Genomic DNA, 11,109 nt, shown 5'->3' with positions numbered 1-11,109 from the left:
TGAAATATACCTGCTGGAGCGCGTGCTACGGGTGGGTGCTGCTATGGTGACCAGTGAGCTGAGATAAGGTGGGGCTTTACCTAGCAAAGACTTATAGATGACCTGGAGCCAGTGGATTAGGTGACGAATATGAAGCGAGGGCCAGCCAACAAGAGCATACAGGTCGCAGTGGTGGGTAGTATATGGGGCTTTGGTGACAAAACGGATGGCACTGTGATAGACTGCATCCAATTTGCTGAGTAGAGTGTTGGAGGCTATTTTGTAATAGCCCCCATAAACTGCATGCTTTCCCAACGATTAGTAGTGGGAGGACCACACATCACATGACTACAAATTTACTTGATATGATGGTAATATTTGCACATAAAAGGGTTTCCACTGAAATTTCGCACATAATTCATTTTACCAACACAAAAAGATCTCACCTTGTCTAGGTATTTTGTTTTGTGGACATTTGGAAAGTGGACATTTCTTATCCAACATGTACTTTATTGCATAAAAAGGTTGGATGGAAACATGGTTTGAATCATGGAAAGAGCAGGTGTGCCTAATGTTTTGTACACTCAGTGTATATACTGTGTTATAATCCGGGTGGTTCGAGCGCTGAATAATGGGATAAAAGCCGTGGTATAGCCTGCACTGCACTTGTGCATGTGACATTAAAATTTGAAACGTCTAATTCCGTTGGTAACCATTTTATAATAGCAATAAGGAACCTCAGGGGTTTGTGGTATATGGCCAATATACCACAGCTAAGGGATGTATCCAGACACTCCTCATTACGTCAAGCGTAAGAACAGCCCTTAGCCCTGGTATGTTGGCCATATACTACACCTTATCGGGCCTTATTGCTTAATTCTAGTCAAGGTTGATCCTATAAACTACTGCTGAATACACCTTTTCTGTTCAATAATATAAAATTGAATTGTATATGTCACATACGCCGAATACAACTGGGGTAGACTTTACAGTGAAATGCTTGCTCACGAGTCCTTCACAACAAAGCATACTTTAAAAATACAAATAAATACAAATATATTGAACAAAAATATAAATGTAACATGCAACATTTTTAAAGATTTGACTGAGTTACAGTTCATATGAGGAAATTGAAATCAATTAATTAGGCCCTAATCTGAGTATTTCACAACTGGGAAGAGAGATATGCATCTGTTGGTCACAGATACCCACTCCTCTTCAATGGCTGTGTGAAGTTGCTGGATATTGGCGGGAACTGGAAGACACTGTCGTACACGTCGACCCAGAACATCGCGAACATGCTCAATTGGTGACATGTCTGGTGAGTACGCAGGCCATAGAAAATTGGGACATTTACAACTTCCAGGGGCCGTGCTTTATCATGCTGAAACATAGGGTGATACTGGTGAACTAATGGTATGACAATGAACCTCAGGATCTCGTCACGGTATTTCTGTGCATTCAAATTGCCATCGATAAAATGCAATTGTGTTCGTTGTACGTAGCTTATGCCTGCCCATACCATAAATCCACTGCCACCATGAGGCAGTCCGTTCACAACGTTGACATCAGCAAACCGCTAGCCCACATGATGCCATACACGTGGTCTGGTTGTGTGGTCTGGTCTGGTTGTGAGGCCGCATGGACATACTGCCAAATTCTCTAGAATGACGTTGGAGGTGGAGGTAGAGAAATGAACATTCAATTCCCTTGCAACAGCTCTCATGGACATTCCTGCAGTCAGCATGCCAATTGCATGCCCTCACAACTTGAGACATCTGTGGCACATTTTATTGTCCCCAGCACAAGGTGCACCTGTGTAATGATAATGCTGTTTAATCAGCTTCTTGATATGCCACACCTGTCAGGTGGATGGATTAACATGGCAAAGTGGAAATGCTCACAAAATATGAGAGAAATAAATAAAAATAGCGTATGGATGTCACGCCCTGACCTTATAGAGAGCTTTTTATGTCTCTATTTTGATTTGGTCAGGGTGTGATTTGGGTCATGAAAATCATGAACACTAACACGCTGCGCTTTAGTCCGATCCTTCTTCATCAGACGACCGTGTCACGGCTGTTTGAAGAACTGGACCAAGGTGCAGCGTGGTGAGCGTACATTTTCTTTAATGAATCAAAATGACGCCGACAAAACAATAAACAATACCAAAACAAACCGTGAAGCTTCGTGCCATATCTCGCCACTGGAGGCTTCTTACCATGGATCATCACTGGAGGCTTCTTGCCCTGAATCATCACTGGAGGCTTCGTGCCACGGATCATCACTGGATGCTTCGTGCCACGGATCATCACTGGATGCTTCGTGCCACAGATCATCACTGGAGTGGAGAGACACACAGGAGTCCTGGCTCTGGGAGCAGGCACAGGACTCACCAGGCTAGGGAGACATATAGGAGGGTTAGTTCTAGGCGCAGGCACAGGACGCACCGGGCTGAGAAAGAGTACTGGAGACACCGTGCGCTCCACCGCATTAACACGGTGCCTGATTAGTACGACGCCCGCCACGGTAAGCACGGGGAGTTGGCTCAGGTCTCCTACCTGACTCTGCCACACTTCCCGTGTGCCCCCCCCAAAAAACTTTTTGGGGCTGCCTCTCGGGCTTCCTTGCCAGCCGTATTCGTGTCGCCAACTCAATTCTCCGGTATCCCTCCTTGCACTGTTCTAGAGAATCCCAGGCGGGCTCCGGCACTCTCCCTGGGTCGACCAACCACCTCTCTATCTCCTCCCAGGTTGTCTCATACTCCAGATAAGGCTGCTCCCATGTCCAGGAGTCCCTTTCACGCTGCTCCTCCTTACCACGCTGCTTGGTCCGTTGGGGGTGGGAAGATCTGTCACGGCTGTTTGAAGAACTGGACCAAGGTGCATCGTGGTGAGCGTACACTTTCTTTAATTAATCAAAATGATGCCGACTAAACAATACCAAAACAAACCGTGACGCTTCAGGCTATGTGCCATCAAACAACGTTAACTTCCCACAAACACAGGTGGGAAAAAGGGTATCTAAGTATGATTCCCAATCAGAGACAACGATAGACAGCTGTCCCTGATTGAGAACCATACCCGGCCAAAACATAGAAAGAGAAAATCATAGAAACACAAAACATAGAATGCCCACCCCAACTCACGCCCTGACCAAACCAAAATAGAGACATAAAAAGGATCTCTAAGGTCAGGGCGTGACAGACCGTTATAATGGAACATATCTGGGATCTTTTATTTTAGCTCATGAAACATGGGACCAACACTTTACATGTTGTGATTATGTTTGTTCAATGTAAAATAGTAACAAAAGAGGAATACAATAAAATACACAAGAATGGAGCTATATACAGTGAGTACCAGTACCAGATACATGTGCAGAGATACAAGGTATTTGACGTAGATAAGTACATGAAGGCAGGGTAAAGTGACTAGGCATCAGGATGGATAATATTAAGATTAAAATTAAGAATAAAGCAGCAGCAGCAAATGGTGAGTGTAAAAGCGTGTGAGTGTGTGTGTGTGTGTGATGTGTATATATGTGTGTTTATGTTTTGTCGGTATGCGTGTGTATGTAGTGTCTGTGAATGGGTGTGGGTTTTGTGTGGGAGAGTCAATGTAGTGTGTTTGAGTGAGTGAGTGTGTATAAAGTGTGTATACAATGCCTTCTGAAAGTATTCAGACCCCTTGACTTTTCTCACATTTTGTTACGTTACAGCCTTATTCTAAATTTATAAAATAAAATAAAATCCTCAGCAATCTACACACAATACCCTACCGCTCCTCCTTAATACAAAGCGAAAAGAGGTTTTTAGAATTTCTTGTATGTATAAAATGTATTTTAAAAATGTAGAACAGAAATACCTTATTTACATAAGTATTCAGACCCTTTGCTATGAGAAATTGAGCACAGGCACATCCTGTTTCCATTGATCATCCTTGAGATCTTTCTACAACTTGATTGGAGTCCACCTGTCGTAAATTCAATTGATTGGACATGATTTGGAAAGACACACACCTGTCTCTATAAAGGTCCCACAGTTGACAGAGCATGTCAGAGCAAAAACCAAGCCATGAGGTTGAAGGTATTGTCCGTTAAGCTCCGAGACAGGATTGTGTTGATGCACAGATCTGGGGAAGGGTACCAAAAACATTCTGCAGCATTGAAGGTTCCCTAGAACACAGAGAAGGGCCCTGGTCAGAGAGGTGACCAAGAATCAAATCAAATCAATGTTTTTTGTCATGTGCGCCAAATACAACAGGTGGAGTAGACCTTACAGTGAAATGCTTACTTACAGGCTCTAACCAATAGTGCAAAAAAGGTGTTAGGTGAACAATAGGTAAGTAAAATTTGTCTAATCTGAGGTGAGTAATGACAGTTCTGATATCCAGAAGCTCTTTTCGGTCATAAGAGACGATAGCAGCAACATTATGTACAAAACAATTTACGAAAAATGAGAAAAAACAAACAAAATAGCGCCGATAAGACGGCAGCCATCCCCTTCAGCACCATTCTGACAACAGCCTTAAAGGGTCCGACATCTTCATCAATGAGGAACTAATACCATCTATGATGGCTGCAAGAGAATGAGGTGACATAGCATACCTGAGGTATGACAAACTGATTGTTCACCCTCAATCCCAAGGAGTTAGGAAGAGCGACAGACACATTAATTCCAGTATATCTCTCTCAGATTCTGCTGATTCATGTTTGTACATATAAATATTTGTGGTAAACCATGGGGTGTTGGGTTGAGCGTGCAGAGATTAACACAGAGACAGGGAGGTTCTAGTCAAAAAACACAACTTTACTGGGCAACAAAATAAACACAACAACAAATTAACTTAGGTTTGGCTCAGTCCTTCTCAGATTCTGCTCCGTGTCTGTCTCTACATCTCTCCTTGCGGTGTGCCACGGTGCTCCCTTTATAGGCTCCTGAGTGGCACAGCATTCTAAGGCACTGCATCTCAGTGCTAGAGGCGTCACTACAGACCCTGGTTAGATTCTAGGCTGTATCACATCCAGCCGTGATTGGGAGTCCCATAGGGTGGCGCACAATTGGCCCAGCGTCGTCTGGGTTAGGGTTTGGCCGGTGTAAGCAGCCATTTTAAATAAGAATTTGTTCTTAACTGACTGGCCATGTAAAATAAAGGTTCAATAGAAAAATATATATATTTTTTAAAGTGGCCTGCATGGCTGGTTGGCACTCTCCCCTAATTACCTCTATATGGGGCCATCAGTGTCGGGGTGCCCAGCCAGTGTACTCCCAGCAGAAGGAGCCAACGTTGCGGCACGTACCTTCCCTCTATCACCAACCCCTGGTGTAGACCTCCCGGGATATCACCTTGCACTTGTGGGGGTTCGTGGTCAGCCCCGCATCCCTTAGCGCATCCACCACCGCCTGTAACCTACAGAGATGGGACTCCCAACTGTCACTGTGCACAATTATGTCATCCAAATAAGCAGCAGCGTACTCACAGTGCGTCCACCCGGGGCATGGGGTGGGCGTAGAATTTTCTGACCTTGTTCAGGCCCCGGAAATAGTTGCAGAAGCGGACGGTTCCATCCGGTTTTGGTACCAGCACTACAGGGCTAGACCACTAACTCTGGGACTCCTCTAGTACCTTCATCTCTAGCATTGTCGTCACTTCCCACTGGACCGCCGCCCTCCGGGCTTCTGGTATTCGGTATGGCCGTTTGCACACTTTTTCTCCCGGACGTGTGTGGATATGATGTTCCACGAGATCCGTGCGCACCGGCACCTCGGAGAACACGGCCGTAATCCGATGGACCAACTCTCCACGCTTGTTGTTGGGTCGGGCTGTGGTCTTCCCCGATGGCAACTTCAACAGAGGGCGGATACTGCTGTGTCCGGGTCCACGTTGTGCACAGCACCTCTCATGCATGCCACTTCTTCAGTAGGTTCACATGGTAAAGCTGGAGGGGTTTTCTCCATCCCGGTTGGCGGACCTTATAATTGACGCCGCCTACTCGCACCGAGAACATCAAGTGGGGCAGCAGCGGGTCCCCCGTCTCTCCCGATGACCTTCAGCATCTGCTTTAGGGTCTTATTGAAGCGTTCGACTAGCTGGTCCATTTGTGGATGGTACATACTAGTCCTCACCTGTTTGATTCGTAATAGATTGTAGACATACATCATTACACGAGACATGAATGCAGTGCCCTGGTCCGTCAGGATTTCCCGCGGAATACTCACCCGGCTGAATAAATGGAAGAGCTCCCGTGCGATACCTTTCGCTGCCACCGTGCATAACAGGATTGCCTCCGGATACCAGGTGGCGTAATCCACGATTACCAGGATGTATTGGTGTCCCCTCACGGTCTTCACCAATGGACCAACCAGATCAATCGCCACCCACTCAAACAGCGCCCCTAAAATGGGCAAGGGACCAAAGAGTTTCTATAATGTGCTCTCGGAGATGTGATCTGGCACTCCGGGCAGGTATGGCAGTAGTCCTCTACGGCGCGCTTGATTCCAGGTCAGTGGAACTGATTTCCGATCTGCTCCTTGGTTTTCTCCATCCCCAGGTGTGCCCCAAGCAATTGGGTGTGGGCGAGCTGCAAGACAGTCCTAACATACTGGGTGGGTATGAGTACAAAGTATTTTGTCTCCCCATTGTGCCTTACTACCTGATACAATTAATTATGCTTGATGGCGAAGTGGGGACGCATTAACCTCAAAGCGGGCAAAGAAGGTGTTTAGTTGATCTGGAAGCAAGATGCGTTTTGTTCAGATTTCTGGAAGCAAGATGCGTTTTGTTCAGTAATCCACAGGCTCAAAGGCAGTCACAGCAGGCAGACGAAAAATCCGAAAAGTATCAGTCAATTTCGTAGAAACATGTCAAACGATGTTTATAATCAAGCCTCAGGTTGTTTTTAGTCATAACAATCAATAATATTTCAACCGGTCAAAAGATTTGTCAATATAAAAGGAAAACAAGAAAGGCACGCTCTCGGTCGCGCGCATGGAAAAACCTCTGGGACACTGCAGTGTCCACTCATTCAGAGTGGTCTTACTCCCTCATTTTTCAGAATACAAGCCTGAAACATCTAGTGGAAGCCATAGGAAGTGCAATTTGAGTCCTAAGTCAATGGAATCTGTATTCCAGTATGTAGTCAATGGAAAACTACAAACATAACAAAATTCCACTTCCTGGATGGATTTTTCTCAGGTTTTTCGCCTGCCATTTCAGTTCTGTTATACTCACAGACATTAATTTAACAGTTTTAGAAAGCACTCACAAACTTCTACAGATGCACAATCGAGAGCATCCTGGTGGGCTGTATCACCGCCTGGTACGGCAACTGCTCCGCCCACAACCGTAAGGCTCTCCAGAGGGTAGTGAGGTCTGCACAACGCATCACCGGGGGCAAACTACCTGCCCTCCAGGACACCTACACCACCCGATGTTACAGGAAGGCCTTAAAGATCATCAAGGACAACAACCACCCGAGCCACTGCCTGTTCACCCCGCTATCATCCAGAAGGCGAGGTCAGTACAGGTGCATCAAAGCTGGGATCGAGAGACTGAAAAACAGCTTCTATCTCAAGGCCATCAGACTGTTAAACAGCCACCACTAACATTGAGTGGCTGCTGCCAACACACTGACTCAACTCCAGCCACTTTAATAATGGGAATTGATGGGAAATTATGTAAAATATATCACTAGCCACTTTAAACAATGCTACCTAATATAATGTTTACATACCCTACATTATTCATCTCATATGTATACGTATATACTGTACTCTATATCATCTACTGCATCTTTATGTAATACATGTATCACTAGCCACTTTAACTATGCCACTTTGTTTACATACTCATCTCATATGTATATACTGTACTCGATACCATCTACTGTATCTTGCCTATGCCGCTCTGTACCATCACTCATTCATATATCTTTATGTACATATTCTTTATCCCCCTACACTTGTGTGTATAAAACAGTAGTTTTGGAATTGTTAGTTAGATTACTTGTTGGTTATTACTGCATTGTCGGAACTAGAAGCACAAGCATTTCGCTACACTCGCATTAACATCTGCTAACCATGTGTATGTGACAAATAAAAAATAAAATGTGATTTGATTTGGGACTTTGGAGTGTTTCCATCCAAATCTACTAATTATATGCATATCCTAGCTTTTGGGCCTGAGTAGCAGGCAGTTTACTTTGGACATGCTTTTCATCCAGAGGTGAAAATAGTGCACCCTACCCTAGTGAGGTTAATTGCTCACTTGAATATATGCAGTTTAAGGAACAAGATTCATGAAATATGCTGTTTAGTGCCGTCAACAATATTCATGTATTGGCAATATCAGAGACTCACTTTGACTCTTCTTTTGAGGATGCTGAGATCTCTATACATGGATGCAATTTGTTCAGGAGCAACAGAAATAGATATGGGGTGGAGTTGCAGAGTCATATTCCAGCAAAACATCGTAAGGACTTAATGTTGAATGGATTAGAGGCACTATGGGTACAGGTGCATTTACCACATTTGAAACCTATACTAGTTGGTTGCTGCTATAGGCCAACCAGTGCTGATGTGAAATATATTGATGTAATTTGTGAAATGTTGGATATGGTATCTGATGAAAATAGGGAAATATATTTTTGGGGAGATGTGAATATTGATTTTTTAACACCAACTGTCCAATGAGAAATAAACTTTTTCCTGTTGCCAATGTATGTAACCTGACCCAAGTTATGACATTACCAACCAGAACGTTCACTAATAGGTCCAGTATCACATCATCAACTTGTATCGATCACATTTTCATGGCTGAACATTGTTCTAAAGCTGTATCAGTGGCACTAGGTTGTAGTGATCATGACTTGGTTGCACTCACTAGGAAAACTAAAACACCAAAGGCGGACCCGAAGGTAATCCGCCGAAGGTCCTACAGAGGGTTCAATCAGGGCTCATTTATGGATGAGATTAAGAATGTGCAATGGTTAGAAGTGTGTAGTAAGGATGACCCTGAAATGTCACTAAGTTTGTTTATTCAATTATTTATGAGTATAGCTGATAAGCCACACCCCTTTAAGGAAATGCACTGTGAAGCCAAACGGTCCCCCATGGATTGATGATGAGCTGAGAAATGTAATAATTCAACATTATGATGCCAAAGAAGCAGCAGATAAATCTGGCACTGTTTGACAAGCAAAGTTATTGTAAATTAAGAAATCTGGTAACCATGCTAAACAAAGGAAATAATAAGGGTTTCTATCAGCACAAAATTGATGAGGTAAAGGGTGTTTGGGAAAAAACTGCGGAGAACGTTGAACGCTATTATGGGTAGGAATTCGAACATGTCCGCCTCTTTTGTTGAAACAGAGGGTATATTTATTACAAAACCACATGACATTGAAACTACTTTAATTCATATTTTATAGGCAATGTAGACAAGTTGAGGAATGCTTTGATTCCAACTGATGGCTCCATGTCATATACCCTTATAAAAGATGATATCATGAAGGAGAAGCAATGCATGTTTGAATTTCACCAAGTAGAAAGGTAAAAGGTAGAAAGGATGCTGTTGTCTCTTTCGGATGACAAGTCACCTGGTACAGCTAATCTTGACGCCAAATTGCTTAGAGTTACAGCTAACAAAATGTCTCCCCCAATCTCTCATAATTTAATAAGTGCTTGATGTATGTATGGGGTGTTCCCAGAAGTCTGGAAAGAGTAAAAGGTTATTCCATTACCTAAAGATAAAGAAATCTGCATTCACTGATCCCAATAGTCATCCTATAAGCTTGCTGCCTCTGTTAAGTAAATGATTGGAAAAAAATGTATCTGTACAAATCAAGGATTATTTCTCATGTAATGGTCTGCATACAAAGAAGGGCATTCTATGAGTACGGCCTTAGCACAAATTACAGATGATTGGTTAAAGTGTATGGATGACAGGAAGTTAGGTGGTGCAGTGTTGCTTTTGATATAATTGATCATGGACTGTTAATATGTACAGTTGTAGTCGGAAGTTTACATACACCTTAGCCAAATACATTTAAACTCAGATTTTCACAATCCCTGACATTTAATCCAAGTGAAACTTCCCTGTTTTAGGTCAGTTAGGATCACCACTTTATTTTAAGAATGTGAAATGTCAGAATAATAGTAGATAGAATTATTTATTTCAGCTTTTATTTCTTTCATCACATTCCCAGTGTGTCAGAAGTTTACATACATTAGTTTTTGGTAGCATTGCCTTTAAATAGTTTAACTTGGGTCAAATGTTTCGGCTAGCCTTCCACAAGCTTCCCACAATAAGTTTTTGGCCCATTTTGGACCATTCCTCCTGACAGAGCTGGTGTAACTCCTTACTCGCACACGCTTTTTCAGTTCTGCCCACAAATCTTCTATGGGACTGATGTTAGGGCTTTGTGATGGCCACTCCAATACCTTGACTTTGTTGTCCTTAAGCCATTTTGCCACAACTTTGGAAGTATGCTTGGGGTCATTGTCCATTTGGAAGACCCATTTGCGACCAAGCTTTAACGTCCTGATGTCTTGAGATGTTGCTTCAATATATCCTCATAATTTTACATCCTCATTATGCCATCTATTTTGTGAAGTGCACCAGTCCATCCTGCAGCAAAGCACCCCCACAACATGCTGCCACCCCCGTGCTTCACAGTTGGGATGGTGTTCTTCGGCTTGCAAGCCTCCCCCTTTTTCCTCCAAACATAACGATGATCATTATGACCAAACAGTTCTATTTTTGTTTCATCAGACCAGAGGACATTTCTCCAAAAAGTATGATCTTTGTCCCCATGTGCAGTTGCAAACCGTAGTCTGGCTTTTTTATGGCAGTTTTGGAGCAGTGGATTCTTCCTTGCTGAGCGGCCTTTCAGGTTATGTCGATATAGGACTCGCTTTACTGTGGATATAGATACTTTTGTACCTGTTTCCTCCAGCATCTTCACAAGGTCCTTTGCTGTTGTTCTGGGATTGATTTGCACTTTTCGCACCAAAGTACGTTAATCTCTAGGAGACAGAACGCGTCTCTTTCCTGAGCTGTATGATGGCTGCGGGGTCCCATGGTGTTTATACTTGTGTACAATTGTTTGGTGGTACCTTCAAGCATTTGG

The sequence above is a fragment of the Oncorhynchus mykiss genome, chromosome Y (assembly GCF_013265735.2).
Source record: "Oncorhynchus mykiss isolate Arlee chromosome Y, USDA_OmykA_1.1, whole genome shotgun sequence".
In the NCBI taxonomy this organism is placed as follows: domain Eukaryota; kingdom Metazoa; phylum Chordata; class Actinopteri; order Salmoniformes; family Salmonidae; genus Oncorhynchus; species Oncorhynchus mykiss.
Note: the sequence above shows the minus strand (reverse complement) of the source record.